The sequence below is a fragment of the Hakea prostrata genome, chromosome 1 (genome assembly GCF_041222555.1).
Source record: "Hakea prostrata isolate BN-2017 chromosome 1, UWA_Hpros_2, whole genome shotgun sequence".
NCBI lineage: Eukaryota > Viridiplantae > Streptophyta > Magnoliopsida > Proteales > Proteaceae > Hakea > Hakea prostrata.
This window is the reverse complement of record NC_142600.1, coordinates 28,182,926-28,203,921: the sequence shown is the minus strand read 5'-3', so window position 1 is coordinate 28,203,921 and position 20,996 is coordinate 28,182,926. Positions and strand designations below refer to the sequence as shown.

The following is a 20,996-nucleotide window of genomic DNA, read 5'->3' as shown; positions in this document are numbered from 1 at the left end:
TTCTTACTCCAACATCTCTTTGCGGCCCTTTGAACTCTCAGACTTGGACGATTTCATGGTGTGGGCAACGGATGATCTAGTGAGTCGTTTCTGCGGTTGGGAAACCTATACCTCTCGAGATGCTGGACTGGATTACATCAAACATACCATTATCCCTCACCCTTGGTTCAAAGCCATTTGCTTGCAGGACAACCGGGCGATCGGTGGGATCCAAGTCATTCCAGGATCCGGCAACGATAATTGCAGAGGTGAGTTGGGCTATGTGCTGGCTTCCAAGTACTGGGGGAAAGGGATCGCCACTCGGGCTGTGAAGCTGGTGGTGTCTTCCATATTCAAGGAGTGGCCTCACTTGGTCAGACTTGAAGCTCTTGTGGATGTTGAGAACCTAGGATCTCAGAAGGTTCTGGAGAAGGCTGGGTTCCAGAAGGAAGGTGTTCTGAGGAAGTATTGGATCCTAAAGGGCAGCATTCGGGACATGGTGATGTACAGTCTTCTTTCCATGGATGCTAATAAGTAATAAGCTTGGTGGGTTAGAATGGGTTTCTGGTTTTTAATCAAATTTTCATGGCTGTTTTGAGTTTGTAAAAATGATTTAAAATGTGGTTTCGCCTGTTAATGGGTTGCCCACAATGAATATCATGTGGAAGTTGGATTATCAAGTTGTTAATGCAAAACAAAATATTCTAATCCCCTTTTAACTCAAGAAGGAACGATAATAACAGGATGGGATTTTGCTTGGGAGTAGTTCCTACGTGGCACTGCTCCCAGCAGCTGACGCTCAAGATTTAAAGTTAAGTTCTAAATTAAATAACAATCATCGATTTAAGGCACATGCAGAAAATCAAATTTTAAGTGGGATCGATACCGGTTTTTTAGCTTCTAACTCGAACCACGTTTGGTTCGTTTGGAACCTTGCGAACCAAGCTACTCTGAAATCCTTTTTTCATACCCTCTTCTTGGGAATCCTCCATGCACCGCCGACTGTTTTCCGGCGACTCTGTTTTTTTCTTTTTCTTTTTTTCCTCTGTGCCAGAAAATGTTTGTAGCAGTTATCTTAATCACGACCAGTCTCCACCGAAGGGATCTTCGAAGACTCTTGGATTGTTTCGAAAATTTGGAGCCAGATTGGTGAAGGAACATACTTCATAGCTGTGTTCTGTTTTTTCGGATAGTTTCTGTGTTTCACTTCTTCGTTCATATTCGCAAGATTTCTGTACTATCAAGCATTTGAGAACAGCAATGCTTGATACAGAACCCCTATTTCTCAAGAATTTAAAGATCTCCAAGATCCATGGATTGACTTTTCTTGTTTGCTCTCTCTTTTCTTTCTTTTTTTCCTCTTAATCTTAGATTTAATGCTGCGGAATCACATTCCTTCTACTTGCAGCGATTGATATCTTGTAGTAACTCTTTCTTAATATTTATTGTCTAATTTAAATCCCATTGCAGATGTTCTCTCTTTGCTCTCTGCATTTTAAAGGTATGATTTAAGGGTCCTATGATGGTATTGAATCTTTGAGACCTAATAAATAATTTGATGTCAAATACAAGCATTTGCATCTGAGGACTCCGGATGCAATTCTATCTTCTTCTTTTTTCAAAAAATTATTTTTGGATCGGTTCATGTAGAATGATGAAGTATGGACTGGGCTCTGAGCATATTTAAATCTGCGTTAATTGATGGAAATGCAGCCTAGAAAGCTATCTCTGACATCCTTTAATACCATCTATTTTTCTTCCTTCTTTCCTGAGTTTTTCCCCTGTTGTTTCAAGTATAGCATTGGCTTTCAACTCAAAATGTTCCCTTTCAAAATTCTCCTGGTTTCTTCTGGTTTTCCTGAATGTATTTCACTATTTGAACGGCAATAATATCTCTGCAACTGCAAATGGAAATAACCAGATAAACCTCCTCATTGCTCGACTTCCCTGATGCTTAGTTTTGGGGCTAATTCTGTGATTCTAAAATAGAGATTGGTTGGTGAAATTTGGAGCAAATGTTGAACATGTAACTATTTGGGCGTGGGTTTGTCTTAGATGTTGCAGAGAAGTACTGCAACTGGTGTTTAAGAGGCTTGAGAGAGTTTTCTGTGAGAGTTGTATTTGTTGTTTACCGGAGTGCTTTCATTCGGTACGAGTTGGTGAGAGGCAGCTTGTGTAGCCATTGTTGTTATCCCTCCAACCATCGGATTTTGCTTGGGAGCAGTCGGCGGCAGAGGATTCCCAAGAAGAAGGTATGAAAAGAAGATTTCAGAGCAGCTTGGTTCGCATTGCTCCAAACGAACCGATTGTGGTTCGAGTTAGAAGCTAAAAAATCGGTATCAATCCCACTTAAAATTTGATTTTTTGCATGTGCCTTAAATCAATGATTGTTATTTAATTTAGAACTTAACTTTGAATCTTGAGCGTCAGTTGCTGGGAGCAATGCCACGTAGGAGCTGCTCCCAACCAAAATCCGGATGGACGAGATAGAGGCTTGCTGGAAAGTGCATGTGTTAATGAACACATACATGCACGGGTCACTTCACCTCTTCAATACGACAGAGCACAGATGGAATTTGCCATAAAACCCACTTCCAGACATATTAATTAATAGAGTTCCTTATGTAACCAATCATGTAAATTATTAGCCACAAGGGCCACAATCACACTAGTGTAGACATTATGATCCATTGAACCTCCCTATAACAAACACATGTCCTCCTTATTCTTTTGAAAGATAGCTGTCAATAGGTTCTGAAGCATTTTTTTCCTTCTTTCTTTCTTCCGCCGCACACCATCCAGATAACATCATTACTTTTAGTGAAAATTCAACGAGATCTTTAGAAACAAGGGAGATATCAAAGCCTCATATGCAAATTTTTCTGAATTTGAACAAAGAAGAGAGGAGAAGACTGATCGTGTCGCTAATCAATCAAAAATAAAATCTTACACTAATCTAACTAGCAAAAAGTATAAGGTCGAACTATAGGGAACTAAAAGGCTAAGTTACTAAGATTGAATTCAACAAAACTAAATTTAAACTAAATCTGTTAATTAATGCAAAAACTTCAACTATGAATACGTGAAGATCTTTAGGATTTCGAATCCCTAATGTTTTTTCCTAACCGATATAACTCTACACGTCAAAGCAAATTAAGAATGGTCTTTCTAGGTATGCCCTATCTTCGCAAGACTATCGTCCTTCTCCGAAGCATTGCACGATTAGTTTGTTGAGCTATAAAACATCTTTGGCCAAACTCAAACACAATCAATTGAAAATATAAAATAAACAAATTAATGAAATAAGCATGGTTCATCTACGTCCCAAAGAAAAGGATCTAACTACTCATTATCACAAAGTTCATAAGACAAATAAAGATGAAACATAGAGAGAGAGAGAGAGAGAGAGAGAGAGAGAGAGAGAGAGAGAGGGGATGTGGTCTTTTTTTTAGCAATGAGAGAGATGAGAGCCAAGATCCATGTTTGCCGTCTCCCTTTCTTCTCTATGGCTGGCTTCTCTTTTATGTCTCCCACATACAATGAATTCCCTCTCTTTACCCATCTAGACCTTTATTCGTTCGGATGTTGGGAAAACTCAAAACTAGAAAGTTGTAGATATTTTCGATATCGTTCCATAGCATCTTGAATCACATCAATCCGAGCTCATATGAGAGATATGCCCAAAATACTGAAGGTATGTATGTTTACCCGATTTGCAAATTTATTACCAATTTTGTTCCTTAGACCTCCACTTGTTTCCAATTTAGCTAAGATCTCACTTTTCAAAATTTCTTGGGCAGCAAGATTGAATGCCATGATTTAAAATCCACCAATATCTAATATATTGCCAACTGTACTCCATATTATCTCTAATAACCAAAATCACCTTTTTTTATGAAAAATACACAAAAATAATCAATTAGCTCTCTTTTAATTAATTATGGGAAATAAATCAAATAAATAATGATAAATGCATGCTTATCAAGAAGACAAGGAAGATTGAGGAGAAAGGAGGAATTTAACTTCACTGATAATTTGCATATGGAATTGATTACATTTATAGCCAAAACAATCTCTAAAGGCTTCTACTTGCATGGGTTCAGATTTAGATCTATAACAGCTTTGTAACTAATCTCTTACAATTAAGCACTAAATGGAATTAGAGAGCACTAAGCTAAATTATAGAGTCCAATCCTTCAGAAGGACGGTTTTTCAATCTTGCGTTTGGACTTTCGTGGGCCTTCTTGTGAATTGGCAATTGGTGTGTCCTCATCCTGCAAATGACTTTTATCAATCCCACCCCCATAGGAAACAACCTTGTCCTCAAGGTTGAAGTGGGGAAAGTGCTTTGTGAAGTCATCAAAGTTGACCCAGGTGGCATCAATAAGGGGAACTCCAACCCATTGCACTAAGAGTTGTTGAACGTTGTGCCCAAGCGTTGCACATGTCGAGTTTGCGACTGTAATAAGTAATTGGTTTGCCATGTTGAAACGGAATGGCTCCAATTCCATCATCTAAGGGCCTGTTTGGTTACATGAGTCTGGAGATTTCAAATACCTAGAGATTTCATATCTATATATTTCAAATCTATGGAGTCATAATTCATAAAACTAAATGTTTGGTTAACCTGAATTTGTATAATGAAATATGTGGATTCATTCTAAAAATTATTTGGTCGACTCATGATTTTTATGAATGCACAAATATTTAGCGCTTTTATAGGAGTGAAATCCAAAGATTTCACCTCATACCCATAAATCTACAAATTCATGTTTTCAATGTAAAAAGATGAATCTCTAGATTTCATGAATTTAGAGATTTTCACAACCAAACAGATATAAATTTCTCATTCATGAATCCAGAGATTTCAAATATCTAGATTCATGTAACCAAACAAACCCTAAAGCATCTGTTTCAATTAAGAATGCTTGTTCAAAATTAGGTAGAGCCAGTAAGGGTGTAGACGCCAGAGCTTGCTAGAGGCGTTGGAAGGGTTGAGTGGCACTATCCATCCAATGAAAAGCTCCTTTGAGAAGAAGATTAGTCAAGGACGCTACTTGCTAGCATACCCTTTTATAAACCAGCGGTAATACCATGTTAAACCTAAAAATCCTCTGACTTCTTTCAAATTTGTTGGAATTGGCCCTGCCAAAAATACTACAACTTTATCTTGATCGACTGTCAGTCCATCTCGTGTCACTATGTTGCCCAAATACTCCACCGTTGTTTCACCAAAGGTGCATTTACTCAATTTGGCAAAGAGATGGTGAGACCGTAGAGTCTCCAAAACAATCTCCAGGTGCTACAAATGGTATGCCCAAGACTTGTTGTATACAAGAAGATCATCAAAGAAGACAAGCATGATTCGTCACAGGTATGGCCGGAAGATGTAGATCATGGCAGCTTGAAAGGTTGACGGGGCATTAGTGAGTCCAAACGACATTACAAGAAATTCATAATGACCGTTGTGGGTACTGAAGGCTTTCTTCCCGATATCTTATGGCCGAACCCTAATTTGATGGTAGCTCAAGCATAGATCCATCTTGGAGAAGAAAGTTGATCCATGGAGTTCATCAAAGAGCTCATCTGCGGTAAGAATCGGAAATTGATCTTGAACTGTCACCGCGTTAAGTGCCCTGTTGTCACACCCCGCCCGCCAGGCCCGGTTAACCGCCCGACAACCCGTGGGTGCGAACCGTCACAGGATCCATGGTTTTAGTCTATCAATAATAATAAATACAAATACAGATAATCAAGAGCAAGAATAGTGCAATAATTAATAAAAAAGTTACAGGAGTCCAAATACTCCAATAAATATTCATGAACGAACGAAAGAGGGAAAATCAAGAATCAAAAGTAATATCGAGTTCAGCGGAAGCAAAAAGAATAACTAAATAATCTTCATCTTCAAGAGGCTTCATGCTCTGCAAGTTCATGTATCACTGTCTGTGCCACATCAGCTTCAAACGAGAAGGCTCTTTCATACAAATCATCTCCAACTTTCGACGTTGTGCAACCATCTCAGTACGGTTTATATAATACATACAATGAAAGGAATGAGTTCCAACGAACTCGATGAGGAACAAACAATTCTCATATATATGTCAATACAATCCACGAATGCACATATGAAATGATATGGATGATATGCGAAATATGAATGCTACTAAGATCTAACTATGCAAGTCTCTAACAGCTGACATGCTTTAACATATACACCAGCCCTCCTTTGGGTAAGTCTCATCACTCGATCCGGCAAGGACCGGTTACCTCTGTAGGGATCCTGGGCAAAGGGGTAAGTCCACACCGGCTCTCAAACCATGGTGGGGGTTAAGTCAACACTCTCTCACCACGACCATTGGCAATGAGTACTTGGCGCATGTCGGGGTTTCTAATCCAATGCAAGGTCATAATGGTAACATACTATATGAAGTTCGAGATACTTCCCCTATGGCACCAACCAACTCGGTTCGGTATCCTTCGCAACCTAGGAGTAAGAATCCTCACGGACTGGCTACCTCTGTTGGACTCCACTCCTTAACCCTATGGTCATCCACATATTATTGGGGCGGATGCTCTCATGACTCCTCGCGACACCCGGTCCGCTCCTTGGATGTCCATGAGCCCAACCCTAACATATGCAACCCTACCATTACATGACCAATAGTGGACCACTGAGTCTCCGCACGGACTGGTTACCGCTGTTGGATGAAACATAGTCACGTCACTATTGTCACGGGTCACCCGGCTTCAATTCCCCTGCCGAAAGGGTAATAGCATGTGGGGTACCTAGCCATGCAATTCTAGACACTCCTAAGTATGTCATCTAGTAATCATGATAGTCTTTGGAGACATCGGCGGGCATGTGTCCCATTCCACAACCTTCTGATATCCCAAGCTAAGATATCCCAAAGGAATACCCCTTCCATCACAACTACACTACAATCACTCTTTATCATACCATGAACAGTTGTGCAATATCATAAAAGATGAAGTACATCAAGGAATACCACAAACAGCGAGTATACAATAAGATTTACATGCTTTCTACAATTACAGCAAGATACATGATCAAAGAATAGTAAATAGAACAACAGAATCATCATGTATATGTAATTGCATATAAATAAGAATGCATGTCCTTACCTGTAATTATGTAAAACTCCTCTAACTTGAATTCCATAAACTATTATAAGACTTCTACTTGAAACAGAGAACACCTAGGCATAGGATTACAAGAATGTATAAGAGTCAAGAGTCAAAACAAATCCAAAATCAAACTTACATAGATACTGGAAACCGGCCAGTCGCTTGAGCCGGTCGCTTAGGTTGAGCGACCGCCACTAGTGACCGCCCCAAAAACAGAGAGTTTCAAATCCGAAACTTAGGCTTCTGATCATCCGTTTTCAATCCGGATTTCGAGTGATCATGGCCAAAGTCTCGAATCTAACACTCCAAGAGACACTAGGTGAAAAGAAACCTAACAATTATCATAAATGGATTACCCAGAAACTTTTCCCTTGACTAGATCCATCCATTAACAAATGCAGGGATTCGTTTCTGGACAGGATCTCATCAAGAACATTGGAAAGGGAGTACAACAAATCAATTGGGTAACCACTAACAAAAAGGGAATGGGTTCATATCAATTAGAGGTTAAAAGAAGAGAATTGCAGATGCAGATTCATTACCTTAATCAGAATCACCAAGAATAGAAGAAAAAATGTTTCATATCATTAACAGCACTTCAGACCTAAATCCCGCACGTTTCCACAGCCGCCTAATCGCCCAAAATAGCAATCCCGAACATAATAATGCGTTAATAGGGCGAGGGATGCTATTTATAACGAACAGGGGGTAAAATAGGGCAAAACCTCGAAAACAGAACCGGGCGGTCGCTCCAGGCGGTCGCTTGGTTCAATCGACCGCCATTAGCAACCGCCCCCTTGTATATTGCTATACAAGGATGCTTTGCTCATGGGGTTGAAGACCAAGTACAACCTAACCCAAATGAAGACATGGGGGAGATCATAGTCCGAAAAATCAATCATAATAGGTTTGTAACAAAGAGGTTAGGGTTTCATCATAACATATGGCTCATGAAAAGGTTATGATCACAAAAAGAGAGGGAATGATTGTTATCAATAAAATAACAAGAAATCATAGGAAATCTAGTTTATGTTAACAGAAACATTACCCATGAGGTTTCCCTCACATGGAAGGTTACAAGAGGTTTCCAGAAAGATCATTCAAGGGTTAGGGTTAAAGTTTCAAGAATCTATTAGCTAGGGTTAAGATCATGATGATGATCATAGATCTCAAAGAATAGAATGAGATCATGGAATAGATGGTTGCAAGGATGCATCATCTTTTTCCTGATCTCAATCAAGAATAAGAACGAAGAAAGAATAATTAGAAATCCTAATTAGGTTAAACATGGATCATGAAGAAAATATAGTGATCAAGTTTAGGTTAACACAAATATCACCCAAGGGAAAGAGAAACAAAGAATCAAGATTCACGGAAAGAGAAACAAAGAATCAAGATTCACCCATGGGAAAGAGAAACAAAGAATGCACAATCTGAAAAAGTGTTGGGGAGTTTCCAACAGATAAAAGAACATTAGGGTTTCATATATGGTTACCTCCCATGAGAGTTACCCATAATTAATCCTCACAAAAACAATCCAAGATAAATAAAGGAATATCTCATTAGTATTTCAAAATAAAGAATGGAATTAGGAAGGGTCTACCAATGAGAGAAAATAAGGTTCTCAATTAAAGTGAAGGAAAATAAATTCAAATCATACAATTAGGGATTTACTAACAAGAATCCGTGTATCCCACGAAAAGACTATGGAGAATAAAGATTCACCCTTAGGAAAGAGAAACAAAGAATTTACAATCAAGAAAGGTTTTGGGGAGAGTTCAAAGAATTAATAGAAAATAGAAGGGTTGTCAATTGTTCCAAGGAAAAACAAGGATCAACTCCTCAATCATGAGGACACAAGGGAAGGTCATGGTAATAATATGAGACATTCACCACAATAATAAAGATAGGTAGGAAATTAGGGAAAGTATCATTAAGAGCTTTGGTGGAATCAAATTCAAGGATCATCGCCATATGGCTTCAAGATCATAGAGTGAATTGGGGGATTCACTTTAGGGTTAAAAGAATTAAAGAAGAGGTCATTACAGTAGTGTAATACCCTTCTCATGATCCGAAAATCAGAAGTAGAGAAGAAAGAATGAATTAAAGAAGAAGCAAATTGAATACCAACCTTTTAGAAGAGAACCCGCTGAAGAAACCTGAACAGATACTTGAGGATCTTTCTTGGCTTAGAAGGAGAGGTTCTAGGGATCTTCCCACGTTCTCCCAAGGCTTAGAAACAGATTGAGAGTGAAACACATGGAGTTCCCCCTTTTAAATAGCACAAAGAGTTCAAGAGTTACTAGGGTTTCACCAAACTGACCAAACTGACCCTGTTGGTTGATTGGTTGCCAAAGAGGAAGTTCAAAGGTCGATCCCACACTATCAAGAGGTTTAGAAACATAATGGGAATAGTTTACCACGAAATTAAAGGAAATAAAGCTTTTGAAAATCTTCAAAACAGATATTTACCAAAATGCCACTGCTCGGACAGCTTATTCAAAAATAGGGATTTAATGGGCCTAACTTCAATATTTTTGGATGGACTTCTTTCAACACATCATACTACTTACCTAGTATGGAGGGATGTCTTCAAAACAGGTCCAACTAAGCTTTAGGTCCATCAACCAAGTTCTTCTTCACAAACGAGAAGTTCAACTCCAAATCAAATAAGATTTCCATAAGGAAAACACCATCATCAATATCCATGGGTTTTGGGTCAAACACCATATCCTCTACTGAGATGGCCCACAAAGACATCTTCCTAAGATTTTCAAAGATAGTAAAACTGAAATCACGGTCAAACTTCAAAGTCAACATTAAACAAAAAAACCCGACTTCACCCAAAACAGATAGAGTTTCCGGGCTAGATTTGGGCTGGGTGTTACACCTGTAGTCGATGCAAAATCTCCAGGTTCCATCTCTTTTCTTAACAAGGAGCACCGATGAAGAGTATGGACTCACGGTTGGGCGAATCATGCCGATATGTAGCCATAGCCACTTGCATTCAATTTCAAATTTCTTAAAGTAAGGGTACTTGTAAGGCTGGACATTCACCAGTTCAGTTTCTGATAGCAAGTTAATGCAGTGGTCTTGAGCTCGAACGGGCGGTAATTTGTTGGGCTCATCGAACATAGAAGCATATTGGGTTAATAGTGCTTTTAATTCGTCATTGGTGATGGGCTTAGCGTTCCCACCTGGACTGTCCAGATCCAATATGAATAGCATTTCATAATTGTGGGCTTCAACAACTTTCCTAAGCCCATACTATATTTGCATGGGAGTATTATAAGTAGCTCCCTTTGATAGAACTGTTTGATTGGCATCCTCAAATTGTATTGTCATTCTTTGATAGTCAAAGATGATGGGTCCCAATGTGGCCATCCACTGTACGGATCCACATCCTCTGTAATTCCTTTCCCTACAATTCCCTGCAATTCCCTCGTAGGATTGTGCCATGTGGCATTTAAGTAATCCAAAGGTTACCCAACAAACTAGAGGATAAATAAAATTCAAATTTATGGGTGGGTTTAAATAAAATTCAAATTTAGTTTAAATTGGATAACCATTGGATTACTTAAATGCCACCAAGGTTAGAAAAGTCGGATAAAAAATCGGTGTCGGTAACCATCGAAACCATCGAAACCCTTAAATGTCGGCAATATTTCGCCGACATTTAAAAGGGTTAAAGAATTAAAATATTAAATCGTGTGGGTCCAGCCTCGCAGCAACACGCAAAAATCCCTGCAAAATTCCAGATTTTTCTGCAACAATCCAGATTTTTCTCCCCAACGTCTCTTGCCTTCTCTCTCTCCATTCTCTTTTCTCCTTGTTGGACAGGAAAACCAAAAAAGAAAAGGAACTTTCATTGAGCAGCGAAGACCAGCAGGATTTCATAGGGAAGGACTGTACCTGAGATGGGTCTAGGTTAAAAACGGACGACGGAGAGCACGGCGAAGAGCACGGCGAAGAGTCTGTAGCAGCAGATTCTCAGTTGCAGACTTGCAGTAGGGTTGAAGAGAAGGTGAGGTCTTTCATATCTTGGTGGTTTTGGATGCTCTAAAAGCCATGGTGAGATGGGTTTCCTCCACTGTGAACGTACTAGTCCTCTTCAAGCATTGATTTGAACGTAGAGAGATGAACCATGTCATCCCTATTTTCTCCAACGCCACTGCTGCTGCCACTGTTTTCCCTAGTCCAAGAAATTGCATCTCCTTCCTTGCCCTCTTCTTCCATCAGGACCACACCAGTAAGCTTGGGCAGCATCGTTTTCTCTTGCCTTTCTTTGCTCTAGTCTCTTGCTCAGATTCCAGGGGAAAAACGATTCAGAGATGCCATGTCGCCGAACTCTTCGAATAGTCGATCGTCTGCGATATATCGCCGATAATTTGGCGATTTATCATCGACAAAGTGTGAAAGTCGCATCGCTGGGGGGTTTCGTGTCGCCCCCAGTGACATGTCGAATAATCGCCGTGTGTCGGCGAAATATTGCCGACACACGGTACCATGAATGCCACACAACACAATCCTATGAGAGAATTACAGGGAATTGCAGGAAACAGAATTACAGAGGATGTGAATCCTCCACTGTACACCTAAAATTACATTTGCACCATAGATGGGTAACACATGTGCATGAAAAATAGCAACATAATTTGAAAAAGTAAGTGTGAAATTACTAATTAACCCTTCACATACTAACAATTTACCATCACCAATTACCACCAATATGTTGGTTGCAACTTCCACCGTTAGATCTAGATATTTGACAACCTCACTCCTGATGAAATGTGGGTGCTGTCCCCATCAACAAGAACCTGAACTAGTTGACCTGCTGTGAACCCGGTCAAGCGAAGGGTGGTTGGTGAGTTAACTCCCATCAAGGTAAACATCTCACTCATTGGTTCATCAGTCAACTCGGTTTCAATGTTGTTCCCATATGTTTTGCCTAACTCAAGGTCAGTCTGGTCCTTCAGAGGATTCAGAACGAACCCTCATGGATGCAGAGATGGCAGCTGGAGAGCCCACATGAGCTAATGAGGTAAGAGACCGCGAAGAGATTCTCATTTGTTGCAGCTTTTGAGGGAAGTATTTGAGGAATGAAGGGTTTTCCAGAAGGATTTTGCTTCAATGTTGCGTAATAAATGTGCAACACTGAGCTGTTTACGGTCCGGATGAAGCCATCTCACCAAATAAAATATCACCCATTGAAGATCACATGTGCTCTTGTAACCCATTTAACTAAGCAAACCGTTTGACTCAACAGCAAACCCAACCCAGCCTAACTCGACCGGACCGAACCTCTCTCAAATACAGTGTATGTCGTGTATACATTGGATCGGGGAGCCTGCGAGCATTCGATCGACAACCCATAGGAGTGACGACAAGCAATATGGGAATGCAGCCTGTTCACCAGGTTACTTCTTCTACTTCTTCTTATCAATTTGTGATGAACGGTGGGAATGGGGAAATGGCCGCCACATCTCATCATCAGAACCCACCAAATATGAAGAAACGAAGCAGTAGCTCCCTGGACACTTCATCCTGTGGCGGAGGAGACGATGCTCATCCTCCAGACCAAAAGGATTCATGTGTTTTGAAATTTCTTAGAGAAGCAGAAATACATTTAGCATAACAAAGAATGGAAGTTTCAATTCAAAGAAGAAAGAAGATGGAAGCGCATGAAATCGGATCAGAAGTTGTAAAAGAAATGAAGAATTGAGAGTTCCATTTAAGATTGTAACCATACCTTGTCAACTGGGTCAACTACCGCAATTTGTTCCGTCTCAGGCATGAATCCCTCACTCCTCCTGGATTCTTCCTCAACCGGAATTTCGTTTCCATTACCACTCGCCATTTCACTGTCAAATACCACAGTTACCTGCTGACTATCAGAAGTTTGTTCAGTTTGGGTGCTTGATTCTTCCTCGGGTGAAGCAGGCATTTCAGATGTGAGGTTCTGCTGGTTCTCCCCATCAACGGCCTCAGAGATCTCAACAAAACAGCAGGCATTTCAGATGTGAGATTCTGCTGGTTCTCCCCATCAACGGCCTCAGAGATCTCAACAAAACAGCAGGCATTTCAGATGTGAGATTCTGCTGGTTCTCCCCATCAACGGCCTCAGAGATCTCAACAAAACAGCCTACACCATCGCCGGATAACAATCTTGGATTTGGAGACGTAGCAGATTCCGCAGAAAGCTCTGCAAATCCAGTACCTAAACTGTTCCCATCCAACCCTTGGCTTCCAGTGGGCGTAGAACCTGGAGATTCTAAGACCTGTTCCGAGTTCTCAGGAATTTCAGACATGTTGATCAACCATACTCGGATTGCACTACCAAGTTAGAAGATTAACCAGATCACCTAACGAAACCCTAGATTTTCTTGCTTGTTCACGCTCGTATTATGACAGGATAAACTATAAAGATGGAAAAGCTCGTCGAGGAAGATCAAACAACTTCATACAGACTAAAGAAACTAGGAGAGTGGGTTTGGTCCGGTCGAGTTAGGCTGGGTTGGGTTTGCTGTTGAGTCAAACGGTTTGCTTACTTAAATGGGTTACAAGAGCACATGTGATCTTCAATGGTTGAGATTTTATTTGGTGAGATGGCTTCATCCGGACCGTAGGCAGCTCAGTGTTGCATAATAGCGCATTTATTATGCAACACTGAAGCAAAATCCTTTGTGGTCCAAATCTACACCCTTATACAATATATTGGGTAGCATGAGCTGGGAATGAATGTGAGGGTTTATAGGTGGTGGAGTAAATTGGAGTTGGAGGAAGTCTTGAAATCCAATGAAACGAAAGTGAGAATTTGAAATTGAATAGAGGGAACAGGGATCATATAAATGAAGTTTTGTAAAATATTTCTTTTCACTCCATAAGCAAAATGGTAATTTTAAATTTAAAGTTAACTGAAAACTATCATTGGATTTTTTGTAATATTTCAAGTTCACCAAATTGGGCAACATGAAATGGTTGACCACTTAAGTGGGTAAACAAGAATTTGGGCTCACTTAAGTGAGCCTAATGAAAAAACTCAACTTCATCTCCTTGTGTAAATTAATTACCATTGTCCACCTGTACTATTAGTTAATTTTTAAAAGAACTCTATTCTTTATGAAATTACTATTGCCCCCCTCAATTTTTACGTTATTAAGAGATTGTTATAGTTGATGTTTAATATCTATTTTGCCCTTCTAGAATTAAGAAATAAAAAAATAATTTTATCTTCATTTTTAAAAAATATATATATTATTCTTATCATTTGGATTCACCAAAAAAAATTTCTATCAAAAACTTTTTATAAAATTAATAATGTCAAATTATAAAGTAAATAAATAGAATTCGATTGAAAATAGGAACTTTCTAAGATTTGACAATATGTCAAATTAAAAAGAAATAAATAAAGGGAAGGGCCGAAGGGGTAGCTGAACGGATGTGTGATCATAAAATTTCTATTTTTTATCTTATTATTTATGTGTTAATTAAGATAACCTTCTATTACCGGTTAAATTTAAAAATTATTAAAAAAAAAAAAAAAAAAAAAAAAAAAAAGGCTCAATTGTCACTAGTGGTTAGAGTAACGATTAAATTTCTTCTTCTTCTGTTCCCTCTCCATCTCCATCGGCTCTGAAAATTCTTTTATCTATGTTCATTAAGTTTGGATATGTAGAAGAACTATATTAGAAAAGAAATCGAGAAAGAAGAAAGTGTTGAACCTATGGAAGAACTATATTAGAGAAGAAACAAAGAAAGAAGAAAGAGATGTCAACGAGAATTAGGGGTGTCAACGGTTCGGGTTGGACCGGTTTCGGGTTGAAAAGCACTCAACCCAAACACGGCCCATTAAGAAAATAACGGTTTCGGGCCGGGTTTGGGCTAACGGTTTCGAATCGGGTTACTAACGGTTTGGGTTCGGGTTTACTAGTGAGTACTTTGTTGATGGGAATTTATCAAAAGCATGTAAACACATATAAGCATTAAGTTCTCTTCAAATCTCTTATGTTGGGTGTTCTAAACCAAAAACTCTTTTTCTACAAAGAAGTAAAAATTATAGACTAATATACAAAAGAAATCTAGCATCTTGATGAATTTTAGTGGGTTGTATTTGCCTATTCTCCTTTCCCTTCTTAACACTTGTAAAAATGGATAAAAAATAAAGCATTAAAAGATTTTCAAATGATAATCCATTTGCTAAATATTTACTAAACCCATCTTCCAAATGGCGAAGGCTTTGGGGTTGCTTGTTGCATATTCCAAAGCAAAACAATTAAGAAAACAAATATAAACTTGGGGGTTTTCTTGGCTTTTACATTTAGATTTATTTTATTTTATGTATTTATAACGGGTTGGTTCGGGTTCGTGGTTTCAAGGAAGAGTGCCACATCATCAACTTAAGCGGAGGTTGTTCAGCCCAAACACAGCCCATCAAGCTTCTGGGCGGGCCGGTTAGGTGCGGTTTTAACGGTTCGGGTTGAAAATTGACACCCCTAGTTCAGCTACACTTTAAGCCATAAATAAAAGATAAAATATAAAAAAATACCATTTTTCGTTTTTTATATTTGACAGATTTTTTATTTTTTTTATTTGCTCTCTTTAGTTTGATTGGAGAATAAAATTGTTTAATTATGGGTAATTTTTTCTTAATTACTAGGAGTACTAATATAATTCAATATAAATTATAAGTAAGTAAACTCTTATTGGTATTTTTTTACTTTTTTAGATAAATCAAAAAATGCCACATCATCACTAAACTAACATAATTCAATGGCAAGAGGCATCAGTAATTACAAAAAAAGTCTAAGTTTGGATTAATAATCTCAAAAACTGTAAAAAATAAAATAATAATTAAACAATAGGATTGGAGGCAATAGTAATTATCTTTTTCTTTTTTAAGACAAAGTAAATTACTTTGAAGACTTTAAAAAAAATGTTATTGGAAAACTTTTTAATGAATCAAGCAGCCTAAAAATTCAAAAGAATAAAAGATGCGCTTTGACTTTACCTTATCAAGCGCCATTTGTTGAATCAAGCCTCTTGAGTTAAAGTACACTTGTTTGTCAAAGTTTAATTTTACTAAGCTAAAACGTTCTAGAATTTGTATCAAAACAAAACACTCTGTGGTCCCAAAAGAACAGTGTCAGTATGGATAGAAGATCATCAAGAGTCAAGACCTTCAAAATGACTATGGATAGGTTTGTTGTCCAATGTCAGTTTTAGTAAATTTTCTAGGTTTTGGGATTTTGTCTCCACCTTATTAGAAATACATTTCTCATCAATTTGAGATGGGTTGGTTGTAATTTGGTTTCTCCATGTCCTTGATAGTGAAACACCACAAAACTCTACCATAGATGTAGTATTTAGGCAAATGAAATGAAATCTTGTCGTGTGCATGTATTAGGGTAAATTATCGTTGAGAAGACTGAAGCCGAATGGTTCCGGCCCAATTTCCCTAAGAACCATAGAGAACAGCCCAAATGGAGACCCGGCCAGCAGATATAGGCAAGAAGCAGTAATCCAATTATCCAAGTGGGTGTTGTTTCTTGTTGACCACGTTTACTTGTCTAAAACGCTTCGGAACAGTCAAATTTGTCTGCTTTTGGCCGTCAAGCCGGTTACACCCCGTTGTTGTTGACTTCTTTCTTTGCCTTACTCGTCTGTTCCTCTCTTTACAGGTCTATTAATAGGGTAGGATTGCCAAGAATTTGAAATCCAAACTCAATTCTCAAACTAAACACAGATCACAGATCACAGATCACAGATCATGGAGGGAGCTTCAATTCCAAACGAAGAGAAGAGGGAGGAGGAGAATTCCTACTCCAACATCTCTTTGCGGCCCTTTGAACTCTCAGACTTGGACGATTTCATGGTGTGGGCAACGGACGATCTAGTGAGTCGTTTCTGCAGTTGGGAAACCTATACCTCTCGAGATGCTGGATTGGATTACATCAAACAGACCATTATCCCTCACCCTTGGTTCAAAGCCATTTGTTTGCAGGACAACCGGGCGATCGGTGGGATCTTAGTCATTCCAGGATCCGGCCACGATAATTGCAGAGGTGAGTTGGGCTATGTGCTGGCTTCCAAGTACTGGGGAAAAGGGATCGCCACTCGGGCTGTGAAGCTGGTGGTGTCTTCCATATTCAAGGAGTGGCCTCACTTGGTCAGACTTGAAGCTCTTGTGGATGTTGAGAACCTAGGGTCTCAGAAGGTCCTGGAAAAGGTTGGGTTCCAGAAGGAAGGTGTTCTGAGGAAGTATTGGATCTTAAAGGGCAGCATTCGGGACATGGTGATGTACAGTCTTCTTTCCATGGATGCTAATAAGTAATATAAGCTTGGTGGGTTAGAATGGGTTTCTGGTTTATAATCAAATTTTCATGGCTGTTTTGAGTTTCTAGAAATGATTCAAAATGTGGTTTCGCCTGTGAATGGGTTGCCCACAATGAATATCATGTGGAAGTTGGATTATCAAGTTGTTAATGCAAAAGCAAAAGTATTCTAATCCCCTTTTTCCTCAAGAAGGAACGATAATAATGGACGAGATAGAGGCTTGCTGGAAAGTGCATCTGTTAATGAACACATACATGCACGGTTCACTTCACCTCTTCAATACGACAGAGCACAGATGGAATTTGCCATAAAACCCACTTCCAGACATATTAATTAATAGAGTTCCTTATGTAACCAATCATGTAAATTATTAGCCACAAGGGCCACAATCACACTAGTGTAGACATTATGATCCATTGAACCTCCCTATAACAAACACATGTCCTCCTTATTCTTTTGAAAGATAGCTGTCAATGGGTTCTCAAGCATTTTTTTTTTCTTTCTTCCATCGCACACCATCCAGATAACATCATTACTCTTAGTGAAAAACTGAAATTCAACGAGATCTTCAGAAACAAGGGAGATATCAAAGCCTCAGATGCAAGTTTTTCTGAATTAGAACAAAGAAGAGAGGAGAAGACAGGGGAGATTGAGGAGAAATTAACGAGGAATTTACTTCACTGATAATTTGCATTTGGAATTTATTACATTTATAGCCAAAACAATCTCCAGAGGCTTCTACTTGCATGGGTTCAGATTTAGTTCTATAACATCTTTGTAACTAATCTCTTACAATTCAGCACTAAATGGAATTATAGAGCACTAAACTGATTTATAGAGTGCAATCCTTTAGAAAGGACGGTTTTTCAATCTTGCGTTGGACCTTCGTGGGCCTTCTTGTGAATTGGCAATTGGGGTGTCCTCATCCTGCAAATGAGTCGTATCAATCCCACCCGCATAGAAAACAACCTTGTCCTCAAAGTTGACCAAGGTGGCATCAGTAAGGGGAACTCCAACCCATTGCACTAAGAGTTGCTGAACAGCTGTGCCCAAGAACGGAATGGCTCAAATTCCATCACCTAAGGGCTTGTTTGGTTACATGAGTCTGGAGATTTCAAATACCTAGAAATTTCATATCTATATATTTCAAATCTATGGAGTTATATTTCATAAAATTAACTGTTTAGTTAACCTGAATCTGTGTAATGAAAGATGTGGATTTATTTTCTGAAAAATTATTTGGTCGACTCGTGATTTTTATGAATGCTCAAATGTTTAGAGTTTTTATAGAAGTGAAATCCAGAGATTTCACCTCATACCCATAAATCTATTTTAGTGTAAAAATATGAATCTCTAGATTTCATGAATTTAGAGATTTTCACAACTAAACAGGTATAAATTTCTCATTCATAAATCTAGAGATTTAATTCTATTTCATATCCCGAATTCTGTTGTTTAATTATTATTGAACTAGATAATTTTATTTTTTTTTTTTATCCAAATGGAATTTGGGAGGAACAAAGAAACGTGGGGACTTGGCTTTGATGCCAATGTTGGTTCTCTATATCTAACATGGGAGATAACCTGATATTCTAGATTAATTATTCTACAGAGGAAAATGATAAAATCTTACATGGATTCACTAATCCCAAAATAAGAAAATACAGATGAATAATAGAAAAGATCCACGTACTCGTTCCTCCACGCAATCCGTCACCGGCAAATCCTTAATCTCGGGGATAGAGAATGCAATCCACAACCCACCCAAGTACCGTTGTGGATGGATGGTCGAGAGCATTAAATCAAACAAGATATATCAAACTAAAGAAGAAGAAGACTTACTTTTTTCTTCCTTCCTTTCGTTTCTTGCGTTTTTCGGAGAGAGAGAGCATCCAACAAATCCTATATCTCATTAATGTGTATAATGGGTCGGCAGTTACTAAAATATATCCTCATATTTTATAACCGCCTAATATTTGACTTCTACAATTGCCCTTAGACATATTTAAAATTCCCAACATATTCATTTGTGGAGAAATACATTTTTTCACACATTCTAACAAACGTCGCCCCTATTTTTCCCCACAGCATTTTATATGTGTCGTCATATATTAGTTTTCCATGACAAGAATTCGACACTATATTTGTCTTTCATTTAAAAGGAGGAAGAAAAAAATCCATTTTATGAATTATAAATAGTGAAAGCTCCATAGAACTGGTATAAGTATCTAAAGATTGTGGCTAAAAAGCACTTGACAGAAAAGACCCAAGGGTATTGGGCGTACCTGCTTTTACCCTCTGTTTATCTGCTGTTTACCTTGCTCAGCAGCTCTAACAAAGATGGAAAGGTTACCAACTATTCTCCTTAGTTGCTTTATTTATTTATTATTCACGTATTCTTCATGTAGCTAGGGTGATTTTTTTTTTCCTGTAGTTTGAGAATTTTGGTTTGCCTTTGTTAGGTTTAGTGCTTAATTGGTTGTTTTACGTATTGCCTATCTACAGTAGGACCATGCCTAGTACTAGTGTCATGGTATTCTACCGGTACTCTATTACTAAGTCCCCACACGTACACATGTTTAAGTAATTTTAATTAGTCAATTACTCTTATATAATATTTTTAAATGATTAAAAATCTCATTAGATAGACTTGTGTAAATAACTTTATCCTTCCATAATACTGATAGAACAATTTGTATCAATGGATATGATATGAAATGGATTGACACCTCCAAGTTTCCAATCCTATTTTTGTTGCCTGGCTACTCCCAACACCTTATATTCTTGTTGGCTTTGTACCAAAACAGAGTGATTTTAAGTGAGAGATGGAAGATACAAATTAGGAAAGTCATAATGGGAGGGGAAAACCAAAACAGAGTGATCTTACATCAGCCTATGTTAGTTATATTGGGTTTTTATTTTGATTTATGTAATTTGACCACATCATAAAAAATTATTCACCTTTTTTTATTAGATGGATGACTTCAATTTAAATAATCAAACAGGAAAGCTGGCACTGGTAAGAGCATAGTTCCTCCATTGAACAGCATGCATTGTGGCTCGAGGTCAAGATTCGGGTCACCCAACTACCGTAGGCATTGATGATGTGGACTTGGCTGACATGACACTAGAGACTGATGGAGAGGGAAATGCTCAACCAACCCCGAGTGGTCGAAGGTCGACACCTCGAGGTAGGCCAACATCAGAGGCTGCTGAGGGATCTTCAAGTAAGAAGAAGAAGGTGAAGACTGTAGTTGATAAGATAGTAAGTCCCTTCAAGCAGTTTGCTAATGCCTTTGACATGTTTGTGGAATCGGATAATCTCCCAACTATGTCAAAAAGGCTTACAAAAGCACTCAAAGCAATTCCTAGCCTCGATGTTCGTCGAAGAATGGCAGCCAAGACTTACTTCATCAATAACAAAGTTGAAGCCCATATTTTCTTGGACTATGATGATGAAGAGAAGTTGATAATGTTGGATGAGCAAGTTCCTGTTGCCACTGGATCAAATCTACCCAGAAACTTGTTTGGATAAA

The 20,996-nt window shown here is 38.5% G+C and overlaps 2 non-coding genes across 2 annotated transcripts; both read left to right on the top strand.

Annotated features, from left to right (window-relative positions):
* The first annotated feature begins 1,494 nt into the window (after positions 1 to 1,494).
* LOC149028601 (small nucleolar RNA R66) lies at positions 1,495 to 1,568 on the top strand. The gene has a single exon (XR_016171352.1). It is a non-coding gene; the product is annotated as a small nucleolar RNA R66 (small nucleolar RNA).
* Positions 1,569 to 1,626: 58 nt separating this feature from the next.
* LOC149028600 (small nucleolar RNA snoR118) lies at positions 1,627 to 1,714 on the top strand. The gene has a single exon (XR_016171361.1). It is a non-coding gene; the product is annotated as a small nucleolar RNA snoR118 (small nucleolar RNA).
* Positions 1,715 to 20,996: the final 19,282 nt, after the last annotated feature.